At 43.4% G+C, this 17,108-nt stretch overlaps 1 protein-coding gene across 1 annotated transcript in view; it reads right to left on the reverse strand.

Moving 5' to 3' along the window:
- Positions 1-17,108, reverse strand: part of SGMS2 (sphingomyelin synthase 2) — a 282,298-nt gene that overhangs the window by 61,273 nt on the left and 203,917 nt on the right. The gene's annotated exons all lie outside the window — the stretch shown is intronic.

Genomic DNA, 17,108 nt, shown 5'->3' on the forward strand with positions numbered 1-17,108 from the left:
ATGCTGTTCCATTGTTTTTTTAAGTTTTGCATTTGCATGTGCCATGTTTCTCCGGTGAATGGTTAACAGCATTTGGTCCAACAAAGACATTTTTTGATGAATGATTAAAGAACTTTTCTTAGCCATGTATAGAGAAGAGTTAAATAAACAGTGTGTGTTAAGAATGCCCCCCCGTCACGCAGGGAAAAGAGATGCAATCAATTTGAAGGTTAATTGTGCATCACCCCCAGAGCTAAATTTGAATTACTTATGCACATTCCCAGATTTTCCAAAATCCGCCAGGGTGGCAGATCCTTTGTAATATAGAATGTGAACCTTTGGAACACCCTTCCAATCAACCTTCGCATGGCCAAGTCCAAGCACCACTTCAGGAAAGAATTAAAAACCTGGCTTTTTGACCAAATCTAGATTTGGCTGCCTGACCATGTTCTCATTGATTGATACATTCTTGTATACAATTATACACACACCTGCAAAGCCCTCCACAACACAAGACCCCAACACCTCAACGACCAAATCTCCATCCACGCCCCCAAAAGAAACCTCCGCTCAACCGACCTCGCCCTAGCCACCGTCCCTCGTTTCTACAGGACCAGAGCTGGTGCAAGATCCTTCTCCTACATTGCAAACAAGACCTGGAACGAACTCCCCTTTCACCTACAACAGTGCCTGACACTGCACCAATTCAGAAAGGATCTCACAACCAGGCTATTCGAATGACCCTAATGAAGCTTCTCACTCCCCTCCCACCCCAGCGCCTTGAGAACCTTGCGGGTGAGTAGGGCACTCTACAAACCCCTGATTGATTGATTGAGGAGAGTCCTGAACAAGTTAAAAGGGGTTCATGATGAGGAAAGGAAGACAATACAGAACATGCCTGCAGTTTGCCATTACAAAAGGAGCTTTTATCACTTCTACAGATAATGGCAGTAACTGGGTAACATCTGGGTCTGCGGTGTTCCCTAAGTTAATGTGTAGCATAACATCATTAATAAATGAAATAGCCCAGGACCCAACATATATGCCATTCAGGTGTGACAAGTGAACGACCAGATCCTTGGCAAGAGCAAGCACTATTAATCCCTGGAAAGCACCAGGAAATGTAGAGGCATCATACCACTGCAAAGCAGTCTAGAAAATCAGAATCTTCATAGGTGAGTTAACAGATGAGAAAGTCTTTAGAGACTCTGCAAAGGTGGAAGCAAAGGGATAGACGAGCCGAGAAGGTAACCCAAAATACAAAGGTAAGGGATGCAAAAACGGGGACTAACCAAGTGAGAACTGGAGTAAAACAACAAATGAAAAGATGCTGGGTGCCATCTTGCTACTTCTGACTCAACTTCTGGGAACGTGGTCCCCATGCGATGACTCTACTGCCTTTGCTGGCCCCGAACTGCCTGTTAGTGTTTCTGCAGTCCTGTGCGAGTACCTAAACCTCAAGGAGACAGTCCTCCATATACTTCAGCCTGCCTTGCAAGCTTAGTAGTCTCTGTTTGTCCATATAAATCTTATTGCACGCGTCTCTTCCTTTATCTTCTCTTGAAAAAAAAACTGACAGTGTGTTTTTGAAGTAATGAATCACTGCTAGTGGCCAAAATACAGTTGTAAAACAAATCAGTTCCTGCTATCTGAATAGTTTATCACCATTGGCTACACAAAATTATTCAGAGGCAAAGGTTTGATGCCAGTGTAGAAAATACAAATAGACAGAATTTCATCGCTTAAGGGGCTTCCTCACTACTGCCAAACACTGGACGTGACAGCACTCAAACTGAACTAATGAAAACTGTTTTCCCTATCCACTATTTCACAGGTATTCATTTCTACTCAGTACAGTTTTCTTTCACTCCCTTAACTTCCGACTGTTCTCATTCTGTCACATAGTTGCTAATGTATATTCATGTGCTTTCTCGAACTTAATGCATGATTTGGTTTATCATTACTGCAAACTAAGAGAAATCAAATATTTCCTTTCTCTTTCTGACTTAAAATATATTCTTGAAGTGCTTGCCATCTCTCTGTTTGATAGTGGACATTCTGTTATTTCCTTATGCTACTCTTGCCCCCTTGAAAGGGAATTTGTGTTTGGCATCTACAATGATGATAGTTAGTAAGCCATTCTTATGCAACTGGCAAGCTGTTGGACAGGGCATGGGTTGCATTGGGCCATTTTTTTGACTTATATGCCAACAATGATACACCCTGACTTTAGGGAAAATAGAAGATGTGAGGATTCAAGTAAACTAATCCTCCTCTAGTCTCAAAGATAGAGGCAAGGCATTCCAAAGAGTTGTTTTTTATATGTGGTGTGATATGCCACTAACTAATTTTGAATAAAGAACGAGGCGATGTTCAGCAGGTTTAGGTAGGTTGATAGGGGTTGTGTATTCTAGGGAGGTGCCCTGTGGTTTGCCCATGGATTGGTGTATGGACCATACAGAGAGCCCTGAATAGTGTTCACTACCAGATCAGAAGCCAAATCAGTACCCGATAAGAAGCTGAGAATAGGATTCTAACATCTTTTGCCATATATCAGATGAGTGAGATGGTTTTGCAGCCATTATAATTTGCCAAGGACGTCTTGGGGCTGCACTACGTAGAATATTGAAACAGTGTGGACACTTTAAGACCATTGCAAGTACAATAAACATTTAATTTGGAAAGGTGTAAGAGTAGAAGTATACCTGGTAAGTGGTTCAGGTCCGCGACCAGACCGCAACCAGCGCCAGGGACCCTAGTTCCTCTGACCCACCTCCACTACAATTCCAGCACCCGCCATGCTCTCAACCCCGTACGCAGCAACAACTACCAGCTAGCAATGCAGAGCAACACCCAATGCCCGATCTCCTGTCAACACTGGTGCTGCACCTTCACCCACGTCTGGACTCCGGCAGCAGCCTCCAGCCTACCGGACATCACTGCTCACAAACCTCTTAACTGCATCCTCCTGAATGTGCGCTCCCTACACAAGCATGCCATAGAAATCTGGACCTCCTCAACACCCGCACGCCTGACATCACCTTCCTCACAGAAACCAGGACCAACGCCAACTCCGTGCCCGACATCGCCACCACCATTCATGATGGATACAAGATCCTGCAGAAAGACTGCCCCACCTGCCCAGGAGGAGGCATTGCCATCATCCATAAAAACACCCTCCGCATGACAACCATCAACCCGGGCGAAACTACGACCCTCATGGAACATCTACACTTCCAGATCCAGACCAACCCAAAAACAACTCTCTGTGGAACCCTCATCTATAGGTTGCTCGGCCCAACTGCTCCTTTCACCGACACTATCACCGACCTCATCACACCCCACCCCCTCGCCTCCACTGACTACATCCTACTCGGACACCTAAACTTCCACCTGGACAACCACAACGACCCCAGCACCACCACCCTCTTAGTGAACCTCGCCAACATAGGACTGAAGCAGCTGGTCACCGCCTCCACAAACACATCGGGAAACACAATCGACCCCGTCTTCGCAGAAGGAAACAGCATCTCCTACAGCCATACCAGGGAACTCCTCTGGATAGACCACCAATGCATCCACTTCTCCATCAGAAAACCCACCATACACAAGCACGCCCACCGCCTCCCCCGTAGAAGCTGGAACAAAGTCACCAAAGACCAGCTCACCCCCGCCTTCATCAGCACCCCTCCACCAACGACGCCAGACACCAACACCATGCCACACAACCTCTACCGCTGGACCCCTCAAGAAAGCCACAGGATGACACATCAAGAGAGCAAGCTGGTCCACCTCTGCACTCTAAGAATCCAAGTGTTCCTGCCGACGACTCAAAAAGATGTGGAGTAACGACAGAACCCCAGAAACATGCACTGCCTACAGAGCGGCCACCACAGCACAATACTAACTCATCAAATCCACAAAAAAGAAATTTCTCCAAGACAGAATCCTCACCAACACCTACAAAACCAAAGAACTCTTCTAAATCATCAAAGAATTTGCAAATCCCAACAGTAAACAACAGACGTCCCACCCTCCCAAGACCTCTGTAACAGACTCAGCACCTTCTTTCACCTCAAGATTAAGATGATCTACGACAACTTCAAAAACCAAGACCTCCACTCCAACTCCCACCCCCAGCGACGCCACCCAACAGACTCTGCTCATTTGGACCCCGCTCACGACAGAAGACACCCTAAAGACCATGAAGAGCATCCACTCCGGAGCACCCTCAGACCCCTGCCCACCCCACATCTTCCACAGAGCTTCCACGTCCATCGCACCTGAACCACGCCGGACAATCAGCTGTTCCCTCCAAACCGCCACATTCTCTGACGACTGGAAACACCCTGAAGTCAACCCCCTCCTGAAGAAACCCTCCGCAGACCCGATGGACACCAGAAACGTCAGGCCCATCTCCCTGCTTCCATTTGCAGCCACGGTCATCGAAAAGGCCGTCAACACCCAGCTAGCAAACTTCACGGAAGCCAACAGCATCCTGGACATTTCCCAATCGGATTCCACAGCAACCACAGCACCGAGACCGCCCTACTCACCTCCACCGATGACATCCCCTCCCTCCTTGGCCAGGGCCAAATGGCAGCCCTCATCCTCCTGGACCTCTCTGACTTCAACACCGTCTTCCACCGCACACTAGCCAGCAGACTCCACGATGCCGGCATCCGCAGAAAGGCCCTTGACTGGATATGCTCATTTCTCACATGCAGAACTTAGCAAGTCAGACTCCTGCCCTACCTCTCGGAACCAACAGAGACCAGATGTGGAGTGCCCCAGGGATCCTCCCTCAGCCCCACCCTCTTCAACATCTACATGGTCCCCCTCGCAACCATCATCAGAAACCAAAAACATCATCTCCCATGCCGACGACACCCAGCTCATCCTCTCCCTCACCAAAGAACCCAACATCACCAGGCATTACTTCCAAGAAGGGATGAAAGCAGTCGCCACCTGGATGAAGAAGAGCTGCCTGAAACTCAACTCTGAGAAAACATAAGTCCTCATCCTTGTCTCCACACCCTCCGTATGGGACGGCACTTGGTGGCCCCCGCCCTCCGAAACACCCCCACTCCGACGGAGCATGCACTAAGCCTCTGCATTGTACTTGACTCATAGCTCATGATGAACCACCAGATCAACGCTGTATCCTCGGCCGGCTTCAACACCCTCTGCATACTTCAGATGGAAAAACGTTCAGATGGATCCCATCCGAATCCAGAAAACTGGTCATGCACGCCCTCATCAGTAGCAGACTGGACTACGACAACACTCTCTACGCCGGAATCAGCAGGAAACTACTTTGCAAACTCCAGGCCATGGCCAGACTGATCCTACACATCCCCCTTCACAAACACATCACCAAACACCTCTGCGATCTCCACTGGCTCTCCATCGAAGAAAGAATAACCTTCAAGCTCCTCACTCATGCATACAAGGCCCGCCACAACATCGGACCAGCATACCTAAACAACTGCCTCTCTTCCACGCACCCAAGAGACACCTACGATCAGCTGACCTCTCTCTGGCCACCTTCCCACGCATCTACAAGACCAGAACGGGAGGAAAGTCCTTTTATTACCTCGCAGCCAAGGCCTGGAAAAACTTCCCCACACCTCGGGCAAGCCCCTACACTGCTCCAGTTCAGGAGGACCTTGCTCTTCGGATGACCCCAGCACTCAACGGAGCCACCGCCCCCCCCCCACCCAGAGACCCTCGCTGGTGAGTAGCTGCACTTTACCAACCCTGATTGAGGTGGTGGAACTACGCTTTTAGTAACAATGTTCACTTGCTGATTGAAGGAAAAATCATTGGCAAGCAAGCCATCTATATTTTGTGCCTTGAAGACTGGAAATGGTGAAGTACTCTTAGACCCTGTACAGGAAAAGAGAAGCAAAGATGGTTTTGTGTTGCACACTAAGATCATGCCAGTCTTTCGGCAGTCAGAGTTTGGTGACGGATGGTTAGGTATCCCCTGAGTTCTTCTCTAGTCCGATATAAATCTGTGCGCCTTTGATTACCGGGGTGAAAACGTTATCTATAATACGAGCCAAGATCCTATTTGTACCCTGAATGTAACTGATGTTAATGTCGTATTTATATTTATTTGTAAGGACTGATTTATTTCAAATGAATAAGCCTTGAATTGAATGTATTGCCTTTCATAGTTAAATACCTTAAAGGCCCAAACCACGTGTCCATCTTGCTAGAATTTCTGAAGATACCTACACATGGAGTGAGAATCTGGGTAGAATGCACATGGAAATGCTTTCAGATGCCACTGTGTGTACAGGCTATTGTGAAGGCTTGAAATCATGTAATATTTTGCTTGACATAGCTGTAGAGGTGCATACTCATTTCTGAGACGCCTGTTACAGAAAGTGGCCAAATTGATAGGTCAAGAGTTAGAAGAGTAAATCTACACAGCGTCCCCGATGGCAGGTGGAGGTAATAACTATTTTATGTAAAGGACATGCCCTAGTAAAGGTCAGTCCCAGTAATGCCTAACTGAAGTAATGGTGGTTGTTGTGATGAGGTAGACCCACTGCAGCACCATTTCATGACTCATCACAAGGCACTTCTTGTTGAAACTGGCAAAAGAGAGCACCACTTTCATTAATTTAAATTCAGAATATTAAATGGTGCTTTCTGTATCAGAATGCTGTTTGATATTAAGGAGATCATAAACTAAAGGTAGACAGTTAGTAAATGTTTATTTTCGCTTTCCGTCCAAAAATACCACACATACTCCCTTCAGACTTAAAATACCCACACTTTGCTATGCCAGGGCTGGAAAATCAGAACGCCATTCAGTGTGAAATATAAAAACAGCTCAGTATTCTTGTCTGAATTCCCTCTAGCACTGTTGGTTTATACACCACCAGGAATAAAGAGACATAGATCTTCACTTATCCTTGCTTAGGGCAACTAACCTTGTGCGCCTCCATTTGTAGCGGTTCTGCCGCACAACAAAGCCATGTACTTCAAAACCTCAATCTCCTTTTCCAGAGCCATAAATGGACCACAGTGCATTTATATTCCTTTCAGCAAAGGGGGCGGTTTTCATCATGAGGTAATAAAGTATGTTAGGTCAATAAAGCCTAAATTGATTTGTAGAACTATGGATCAGGTAATGAAGGGATTTATAAAGAGCAGTTCATGCGTCTGAAATATATATATAGTAATGGTGCATTTCAAGCATAGATTCCTGGGCAACGCCGATATCATAATAAAGGCATGAATGATATTTATATTGACATAAATTGCACATTAAACACTTTGAAGTGGCTCCTTTTAGATGTGTTTTGTTAAATTTTGATATGGAGCAGTTTGCCAATCACTGTTGGAAGTCTAGTTCGCTGCATCATCTGTGAATAGTTGGTCTGACCACCACAACGACCCCCCTACACACTCTTTGGTTCCTGATTAACTATATGGCTCATCATTATGGTGGTCAGCTCGGTCATTTGATTTGTTTCAGCGAGTCCCATGGAGAGGTCTCTAAACGTGTTGTCGGTGATTGTGGGTGGTCCATATGTGTACTATATATCATCTCACCTATCTATATGTGTGGTTGTGTTTCTCACATTATTGGTAGGTCAAATGGGGGATCACCAAAGAGGTTCACGGCAGCCTTGTAACATTAAGGTGTATCAGATACATTATATAGAATGCAAACATCAGAACGGATTATTGTAAATCATCCGGCTGCATTCTACGAATGGTGGAGAGGTATACTGAGGATATGGTAGAAGGGATGATGAGAAGCAATCTTTAAGAGTAGAGGGAGAATGAGACAGGTTAAAGAAGTAAGGGTGTGGAGATATGAGCAACACAAGCAGGATAGGATTAGAAAGAGAGTGTAGCCCTGTTAAGGAGAGAAGGAGATGGGGAGAGGTGAGAGGTCAGTGAGGTATTTAAGAGGTAGTGGAGGGAATAGTAGAGAAGGGAGGGCTAAGAGGTGCATTGAGTGGTAAGGTGGTTGTAAAGTATAAACAAGGATAGTGGATAAGGATGATGAAAATGCACTTGTTGGTGGAGTTGGTGAGGGGAAGGATGAGCAAGCGAGATGAGAAGTGCACTGAGGGACTGGTGCGAAGGGTTAGGAAGAATGTGAGAGAGGAGGAAAATAATGGGTAAGGAAACAGGTTAGAGCCTCACAAATTTATTAGGGGGAGGGATCTATGGAAAGAGGTGATGTGAGGGTGGGAGTGAGTGGCGGCTCACATAGGGTGGGCGTGTAGTAAACTCGGACATACGACAGAATGGAAGAAAGTAATTATTACGTTCCTCCGTTCCGTCGTAAGTCCGAGTTTACTACCCTGCCCCTTCCCCGTCCAGCCCCACCGCCCTGCAGCATGTCCTATGCAAACTGCCACTGGTTGGAGATGTGAATGAGATGGAGGTGAGAATGAGTAGTCTGTGAGGAAGGTGTGAGCAGGGAGGGGCTAGATGAGTTAGATGAGTAAATGTGATGAATTTGATGCAGGAGATGGTTAGAAATTTTTTGAGGGCGAGAGGTGGGGATGAAATCGGTAAGAGGGTGTATGTGAGAAACTAACTTGAGATGTATGTAAGGTGAGAGCCTGAATCTTTAACTGTGAGATATCTTTAGATATATTTGGGCAGACCTAAGTCTGTCAACAGAAAAGGTAGAAATGCTGGTGGCCTAAGCCAAGACATATGGCGCTAAGCAGGACAAGCATAGGCAAAATAAATAGGTCTTGCCTATGAGACCTATTGGCTGTGGCGATGTTTAGTAGGATTGATGCATAACAGTGGGGATGCTTCGCAGTGCAGCTAAAACTAATTTCAAAAAGCACAATGACTCAGCCAGGGCTAATCAGCTTTTCTTTTTAAAGTACATTAGCGCTGGATGGATCATTGTCCTTTTTTTTATTTTTTATTATTATTTTTAGCCATGTTGCACAGCAGCTATGCTGTTATACAGCATGGCTACAAATCATTGCCAAATTGGCAATGCCCAGGCAGTACAGCATGAAAAATAGGCAATGGCAGAGTCTATAGTCTGAAAGACGAGATCTATCAGCTTTGCCAATGCTTGTTAGGTCTCTGCAATACAGCCCCTGGGATTCTGAGCAAATTATGCTAATATTTCCATACATGACAAAGAAAAAAATATATGACATTTGGAGAAAAAAAGCTTCTAGATACAGAAAGCAATTGCGCCCATGTCCATGTCTTAGTGAAAATACATTTGGAAGTATATATCTGTTGTCACAATAAAGCAGATAACAACTGTAGTCTCAACAAGCATCCATTTCAAAGGAAAAAAGGTCTCGCTGAAGTGCGTATAGCATAGTAAAACATAGCTACCTATGTCAAGAGATTCAACAAAGGCACTTTTTTTTTTTTTTTTTAAATAGGACCACAATCAGCTGTAGGGCAGTAGTCAAGCTGAAGTCATCAGTACTTGGTCCATGCTCCAGCCAAAAGAAGAGAAAGTGAAGCCAGTACAACGTGGTCAATTAGTAGTAAGCAAATAAGAGTGACAATGAAGTCAACAAATGTTAAACAATGGCAGACTGTAATCCTGTTATATACAGTATCTCTTGCAAGCAAGAGCGCATGCAGCACGTGCTGTCGCAGGCTAGACCTAAAAAAGAGGTTGAGTTTTTGTTGTTTATTCTTAGCAGATGCCCACCTCCCAATTTAGAATGGAGGTCTTTTAAGGGGTGGCAGACTGTGGGTTTGTAAACTGAGCTTCATTGTATGGCTTTCAATGAATCGAGATACAAATATTAATGGCTAAAATGTGTCAAGTAATTAACAAAATAGGTCAGAAAATTACATTGGTTTATAGTAAACGATTATGATGGGCTATTGAGATTTTTTTTAAAGGGTCTCACCTAAAAAACGTTGCTCTTTTTGTCCTGGACAACTGGAATCCACAGATTCAGACATCTGCTCCTCCTGGAGCTTTATATATGAAAAGAGAAATAGTTCGTGTGAAGCATTGTTTAATGCCTATAGACCAGTGATCCCAAGCTGTGGGTCACGACCCACTTGTGGGTTGTGAGACGACTTTTAGTGGGTCACAAAAGTCCAAGCAATAAATAAAGATGCCTTAAAATTTGAGTTTGTCACATTTGCTGCACTTCAAAAACAAAGGGCAAATGTCAGGCTATGTCGACTGACAAATTGCTGCTTATATTTTAAAACAAAAATGGGGATTGGTGTTTACAAACTCCTCTCACTTTGCAGTAAGAGAAAGAAAAGTAAAGTGAATTATGTGACAATCTGTCACAAAATTCACTTTATTTGTGGGAAGGGAAAGGTTGTAGGCTGTCAGTTTTTTGTAATGCACACCAAATTGTGAATTCGGGTAAATGAACTGTACATATCAGTTAGAAAAGCAAAAGCGGAGCACATTTTTTTGTAATTCTGAAGTGTGAAGGCAAATATTTTAATAGGATCAAAACTGATCAATACATTTTATTTGGTGATTTACAAATGATAAATATTCCTGAAACCTGTTTTCCACACATTCTCATTTGTTTGCAACATATTTTTATCAGTAAAACTGTATGTTTGTGCAAATTTAAAGGTCATTTTGATGGAAAATGTGCAATCTGTAAATGGCAGTGTCCTACTACATTATACTTTAGTTATGTACGAAATAATCACCTACCTCAAGTCCATTAAAGCTAAGTGGATTGTGAAAGTTTGTCATTCTAAAATTTGGGTTGTTTATATAACAGTGAGAGGATGTGGCCTGACGGCTAGGGCGGTTGACTTCAAAGCTGGGGAACCGGGTTCGAGTCTCAGCAGGGACACTCAACATCATGTGATTCTGGGCAAATCAAGTAAACTCCCCATGCCTAACAAAAATGCATGTGTCCATCTGTAATGCAACTGGTGCTCATGTAAAGCAGTCTGATAGTTCGCGCTGTATAAAAACTAAAAAACAAAAGTTTGGGAAGCACTGCTTTAGAGGTCAGCTTTGATCTTGTCTGGAAACAATGGTAGAATGGTAGCATTGTTTGGAAAGAGGTGGAAGCGGGCTCTCCTTTGACAAGCCTGGAATATTCTTGCAATAGGCTTCAGTGAAAGTCTGCATGATTAGTGAGACCGGTGAGCCAGCTAGAAGACCTAATGTAGTCATCAGCTTCTAAGGTATGTGAAAGTGTGGAGCAGAGGCAAGAAGCATATGAAGAGTGTGTAGGTATCTAGGAAAGGGGGTCAGACTGCTGGATGGATGCTAATAACATCAACCATGAAACTCAACATGTTCTCTTCTATTATAACCTTATAGTCTGCTGCCGAGGGCTGTACTGGTGGTTAAAGGCCCTAAACCTGTTATAGGCCTGAACCGCAAGCGAGGGTCTATAACGAGGAAGAGGGACTTTAACAACCGGTATAGCCCGAGGCAAAAGAGCCATAAGGCTATTAGAATATTCCACCCACTAAGGGTAGAATGTTCTAAATTAAAAATCAAGAAACATGAAGACAAACATTGTAATGCTGGAGCTCCGGGGTTATACCAGCCATTATAAGCCAAGACCTACTTCGTTGTTTTCAATGGAGCTCTCAACATTCCAATGTTTCAATTATGTTTATCAAACTTTCTTTGTTTTCACAAATACTTAGAACCTAGGAGGGTTTGTCTGAATGAGGTCAAGACACCCTGCTGTTCTTCTCTTAAAATTCACTCATTCCATTCAGGGGCTATGAAGTTGGTCACACGTTAACTGTTTGTAAAAAAACGTGATTTAATACAAACTCCATAGCAGTCACTTTTCTATCCATGTTTTGATAATTCTTATTCTAAAAGAACAATATGCTCTATGCCGTCTCAAAACTCTTTGAAACGCTTGTGTGTCTTGAATGGATGTCAATGTTTCGGGATACTCTACATTTGTTGATGGTATTGGATGCCACTTGTAGAATTGGTGAGCTTGATTTGACCATTGGTTGACCGTGAGAAGTTAAGACAATCAGATGACTTGGAGAAGCGATCCCAAGAGGAAAAGATGCTGCATATACATTGCCTTGTATGTCTTCCAGATAAATTAATTCTGAAGTGTTTAATCTACATTTGAGTCAATACATGCTTTTAAAAACATTGGTGGTATATTACAATAATCATTAGGATCAGTCCAAATCCAAGAATCTGTCGGATAGCGCCAAGGATTGCTGACATCAGTGCCTGGACTGGCAGATTTCTAGACAAGGGTAATACATAACGGGGCTCTCCAGTCCAGGGTCAGTTTGTCATATCAGTTATACATTCCAGCTTGTGGGTACGCTTTTCTCTACTCTGGATCACCAGTGTCCTTTGGGGCTGGATCTGGTTTCCTCTTCGCTAATCAAGTTGACATTTCCTTCTTTCATTTAAAGGACAGATGTGAAATCCCAGTCGGAAGTCATATTTCTCAAGGAAAGCAGCATGAAACAAAGATGTAACTACTACTCCGTTTGATGACCAGTCAATTGGAGAAAGGTTTCAGTGAGCCTTGGCTACCAAAATAACATAGAGCACTGAGATCATAAGTATATCTTCTAGTGACACCAGATTAAACATTCCTCAAACTGAATCATGAAACCTATATTGTAACTTGGTCCTCATTGTTTGAGTGCATGCCAAAATGCACCCAACGTTATAGATATTTAAATCTGTTTAGTGTTAAAATGTTACTGTTATATTTAATTTAAAGTCGATCGTAGTGACATGTAAAGGCTATCATGATTGTTAGGTGTCTTTTTTAAAGTATACTTAAACAGAAAGGTTCTGCCGTGAGTGTCCTTTTTCCCGAGTGAAATGTTGTTCCACTTGTGAGCATGTCATGACCTGAAATGCTGTGCCGGTGTGTCTTGTCCAATGCATATCTGGTCTCTTCAAAATAGTGCCACCTCTCTGCCGAGTACAGAAAGCAATAATATGAGCCAAGAAAAACTTGCTAAGCAGCATCCAAACAAAGCTTACCCAATTGTATCCTATAACCCAACTTTATGAATACCTTGCATGCTCACCACAAATATTAGAGTCCTGGTCATCTAATTATTCCTAGAGTCAATACATAATCTGGAATTCATTATGTTGCATTGACTGCATTTGAAAACAACAGGTAAGTGTTCCAGACTGCTGTATTTGAGACACCACTAACTTCCACAAGAAACCACAACCCACATAAACACAATTTCCAAACTGTTTCCTGGCGACCAAGGTCACGAATGCCAAATACCACAGGTATGCAAGATAGATCCAGCAGTGCCATATCCTTTCCAGATGTTCAGAATATCCTCATAAGAAACACTTACAATCAATGGATCTAAGTTGTACTTTTGTAGAGACTGAGAAGTTATCCTGACTATCTGAAATGGAACACGCCCTCTTGGGTCTATCTCGGGGACCTATCTTAAAATCTGTTGCTTGTGAAACCCTGCTTAGTTCTGCAAAGCTTTTGTAGTTGTCTGAGAACTGATTGTCTATAAGCAACAGCAAAGAGCACCCTTGTTTTCATTGAAGGGTTATGTTGTATTGATTACAAGAAGGTGAAAGAGGTACAGAATATGTTGAGGTTGCAGGGGTTGAGAGAGGCCACATCAATTTTCTGTGGTCACCAGCCAACACCAAGCAAGTGTTCCGTGATCTGGTGAACCTTCTTTTGATGAGTATATTTTACAGAAAAATAACAATTTCTGGACAATAAACCATGGCCTCCAATATGGACATAGACAATTATGTTTGTGAGTATAGGGGCTAATCTGAGAGTAAGTTACAGAATAGAAAGGCTGGTTTACTTTTCAAGATACATTTCTAGGCTGCCCGTAGAGATGGGATAACCAGTTGATACCTGTCAAGTCTCATAACATAGACACATCTATGCATGTTTTTCCTCTGTTTTCGGTTCTGCTGAAGCACCAACCAAAGTTCATCAACAATGTTTTCTAAATATCCAAATGAAAAAATCTGCTATTTCTCTTTTAGGACCAACAATGGAGGCAATCTCACTATAAAATGTTTTCTGCAAAAAAATTCAGAACTGTATTTTTTCCATGGATATTGACATTTAAGCCAAATGAGATCATCTCCATTACTATTTTCTGATTGATAATCCGACTCTTTATGAACTTTGTGATAGGGATTGAGCCAATAAGAGAGGTGAGTAAGTTCAAATGCACTGTTGACGTCCGAGTGTGAGCTGCAGTTTTTACACATCCAAATCGTGGTTAGGACGACTCATCCTTTCATCCATCCCAGGATGATAAATTGAGTACAAATCTGTGGTTGGCAACTGCTACACACAACAAACCCAAGTGAATATTATAAAATAGCTTCATATATTACTGCCCAATTTATCAATTGTAGATGTTGTGGTGTCAGATCTAACTGTACTGAGAATATGCTATTTCAGGAGAAACTATAAGTCATTTGATTGATAGGAAAGAAGGCAGTCTCTGAGATTGGTAGTCTCAAACTAAATTTGAAAGAGCTGATGTGTGAGTCTAGAAATTTCAGAGACACTTTTAAACACTCTGCATAATCCACCACAAAATGACTATCAGGACGTCAATAATCCACCACAGACTGACCATGAGGACATCATATGAGTAATGTATCATGCTAAAAATGAGTAAGGGGGAACCGAAAAGATGCCCTTGCAGGCCTTTGTGCTTCTCCTGGGAAGCGTTTTATCCCCTGGTCTTCCGAAACTTAAAAAGGTCCCACAGAGTACACACTGGACAGAGAAGGGAAGTTAGATTGTATTTGATTTGGAAAATTTTAAGTAATATATCTAAGAGTTCATGAAAAAATTAAAAATGTACTGTTTGAGTTTCTGGCCGGCACAAATTCTTTGGGGTCGTTTATCTCCCAAAGTATCCCTGCGAGAACCTTTATTTTTTCAGGCAAGGAAACTCAGCAGCACCAATAATTACACTCACAAGTAAGTACAATGAATACGAAAGAAGTACAAGGATGATACAGCATGAAAGCTAACAGATACATAAAATGGAAAAAAGCTCTTCACTACTGTAAAGTGTAGTAGATAAAATTAATTTGCCATCGAGGACGTGCACCCTTGGAATTAAGGCAAAGAATGTCAGTGTGTAATTCAGAAAGGGAAAAGTCCATGTTTTCAAATTCTGAGAATCTCCATGCACTGTTTTAAACAAAACGTTTCTCAGGCAAAGACAGGCACACAGTAACAAAATGCTTACATTTGAAGTAAGGGGGAAGTCCTAAATCACTCTTCGTAAGGACAGACCATGAGTGCATCCTCCCTGCCCTGAAAGCCCTATTACAAAAGGGACTCTGATCCAACTAATCTATATTGAGATTATCTCCACTTTTGTGTTTATAATGATGAATGCTATTCAGGCATATTTTTTCATGAAAGTAGGTTCTCTTATTTTATAGGATGCTGGACTCTTTCCCACAATTAAGTGGCATGCTTCATCCTCAAGTCCACTCCTAAAGACACCTTGTCCTGGATGAGATAGACAGAGATGTGGTGGATGCAAACAGCTTAGGTGCAATGGCATCCAACAATCACCATCAAGCATAGGGTGGTTAAGAAGAACCCTGTTCCCCCTCATTCTTGATGCAAGTTGCATAAAAATGTGGGGTCAACAGACAAAAACTTAAGGCCTGATGTATATATATATATCTTGGAGGAGAGGGTACGCCATTAAAATACTGAGGGAGTTCCCTCCCCGCCAATATAGTGAGTGGCCCACCAGCCAGATCTAACTGTGGGCAGTACTTAAGTTGGCCACGGGAGAGACTACTCCACCATGGGCAAACTTCTCTGACAAATCAGAGGAGTAAGAGTGTAGTAGAAATGGCGACATGTCCGCTCATCCCATTATGATGGGTGGTGATGAAGTCATTTTTTACTGTTGGATAAAAAGTGGCAGTAAGTAAAACCAGTGGCGGCTCCTCCGCTAAGGTGGTGGATCGTCGCCCTAAAGCCTTCTAGCAGGAAAAGAAAGGAAAAAATAAAATGATAATAACGTAATGGTATTAGCATTTTACTTTGTCCTCCTGCTACGACAGCTTGCATGAGGGGGCGGGTGGGGCCGAAGAGCAGGTGAGGAGGGTACAACCTAACTTTTTGGTCAGCCTTTTCAGGCACACTTTCCTTGTTCTCCATGCAGGCTGAATTACAGCCTGCATGTAGAACATGCCCACCTCTACAGCCACTGACTGAGCACCGAGTCACAGCACTCAGACCAATCACAACGCTGCATTGTAGAGTTGTGATTGGTCAGTGGAGCCTGTGTGCCGGGTGCTTCCTGTTCCTGGAAAAAAAGGGCAGGAGCAGAGACGCGCGGGATCCGACAGGAAGGTAAGTGTTTTTTTTTATTGTGACCCGCACGCACTCACCACCCCCTGCGCCCACCTAGACCCCCCGCACCCGCCCCACCACCCACGAGCTGTGCCTGCCGCGACTGGATAAAACTGTTCTAATGTTCGCCTTGCCATCGGAGATGCCTCCCATAATGAGAGGGGCATTACACTTTTTCTTTTCAAAAAGAAAATCCAGTTTCTAAATGTATTTATTTTTAAAGAAAAAAATAATCCTGTTTACTGCAAGGCTGCTTCCTTCCACGCAGTCCTGCAGCAAACTGTAAAATGCATTGACAGGAACCGCCATCATTGCGGTTCCTGCTAATGCCTTTATAAATGACAGCTTGCTTGGCGGTCATTTATAAATTATGTGGCGGGCCTCTTCAACCATGGGGCTGGAGTGATATACTCCGTCCTCATAGTGGAATGGCGGGCCGCCCGCCTAAATATAAATGAGGCCCTTAGTCACAATAGCTATACTCAGGGCTTTAAGTTTTTTTCAGGGGGCCTCGAAACGGGTCTCTATTGGGCTCTGTTTTGTGCCCTGGCACAGGTGGTCCGTTTTTTTTCTTCCGGACTGCAGTGACAGCAGGCACGTCGATGTGAGTGTGGTGAGCGTTGTAGAGGAAGAGAAATCATTTGAGGAGAGAAATTTTCTCTCTGGATTTCCCTTCTCTTTTTGAAACTCAGGAGCAGCAACATTGTCGTAGTGTTAACAGGGCTTTAAGTAGCAGTTTTTTCAATATGATATACAAGCCATAGTTGCTGCTTATTTATCTTATGCCACTAGCAACCATTG

The sequence above is a fragment of the Lissotriton helveticus genome, chromosome 2_1 (genome assembly GCF_964261635.1).
Source record: "Lissotriton helveticus chromosome 2_1, aLisHel1.1, whole genome shotgun sequence".
Classification (NCBI taxonomy): domain Eukaryota; kingdom Metazoa; phylum Chordata; class Amphibia; order Caudata; family Salamandridae; genus Lissotriton; species Lissotriton helveticus.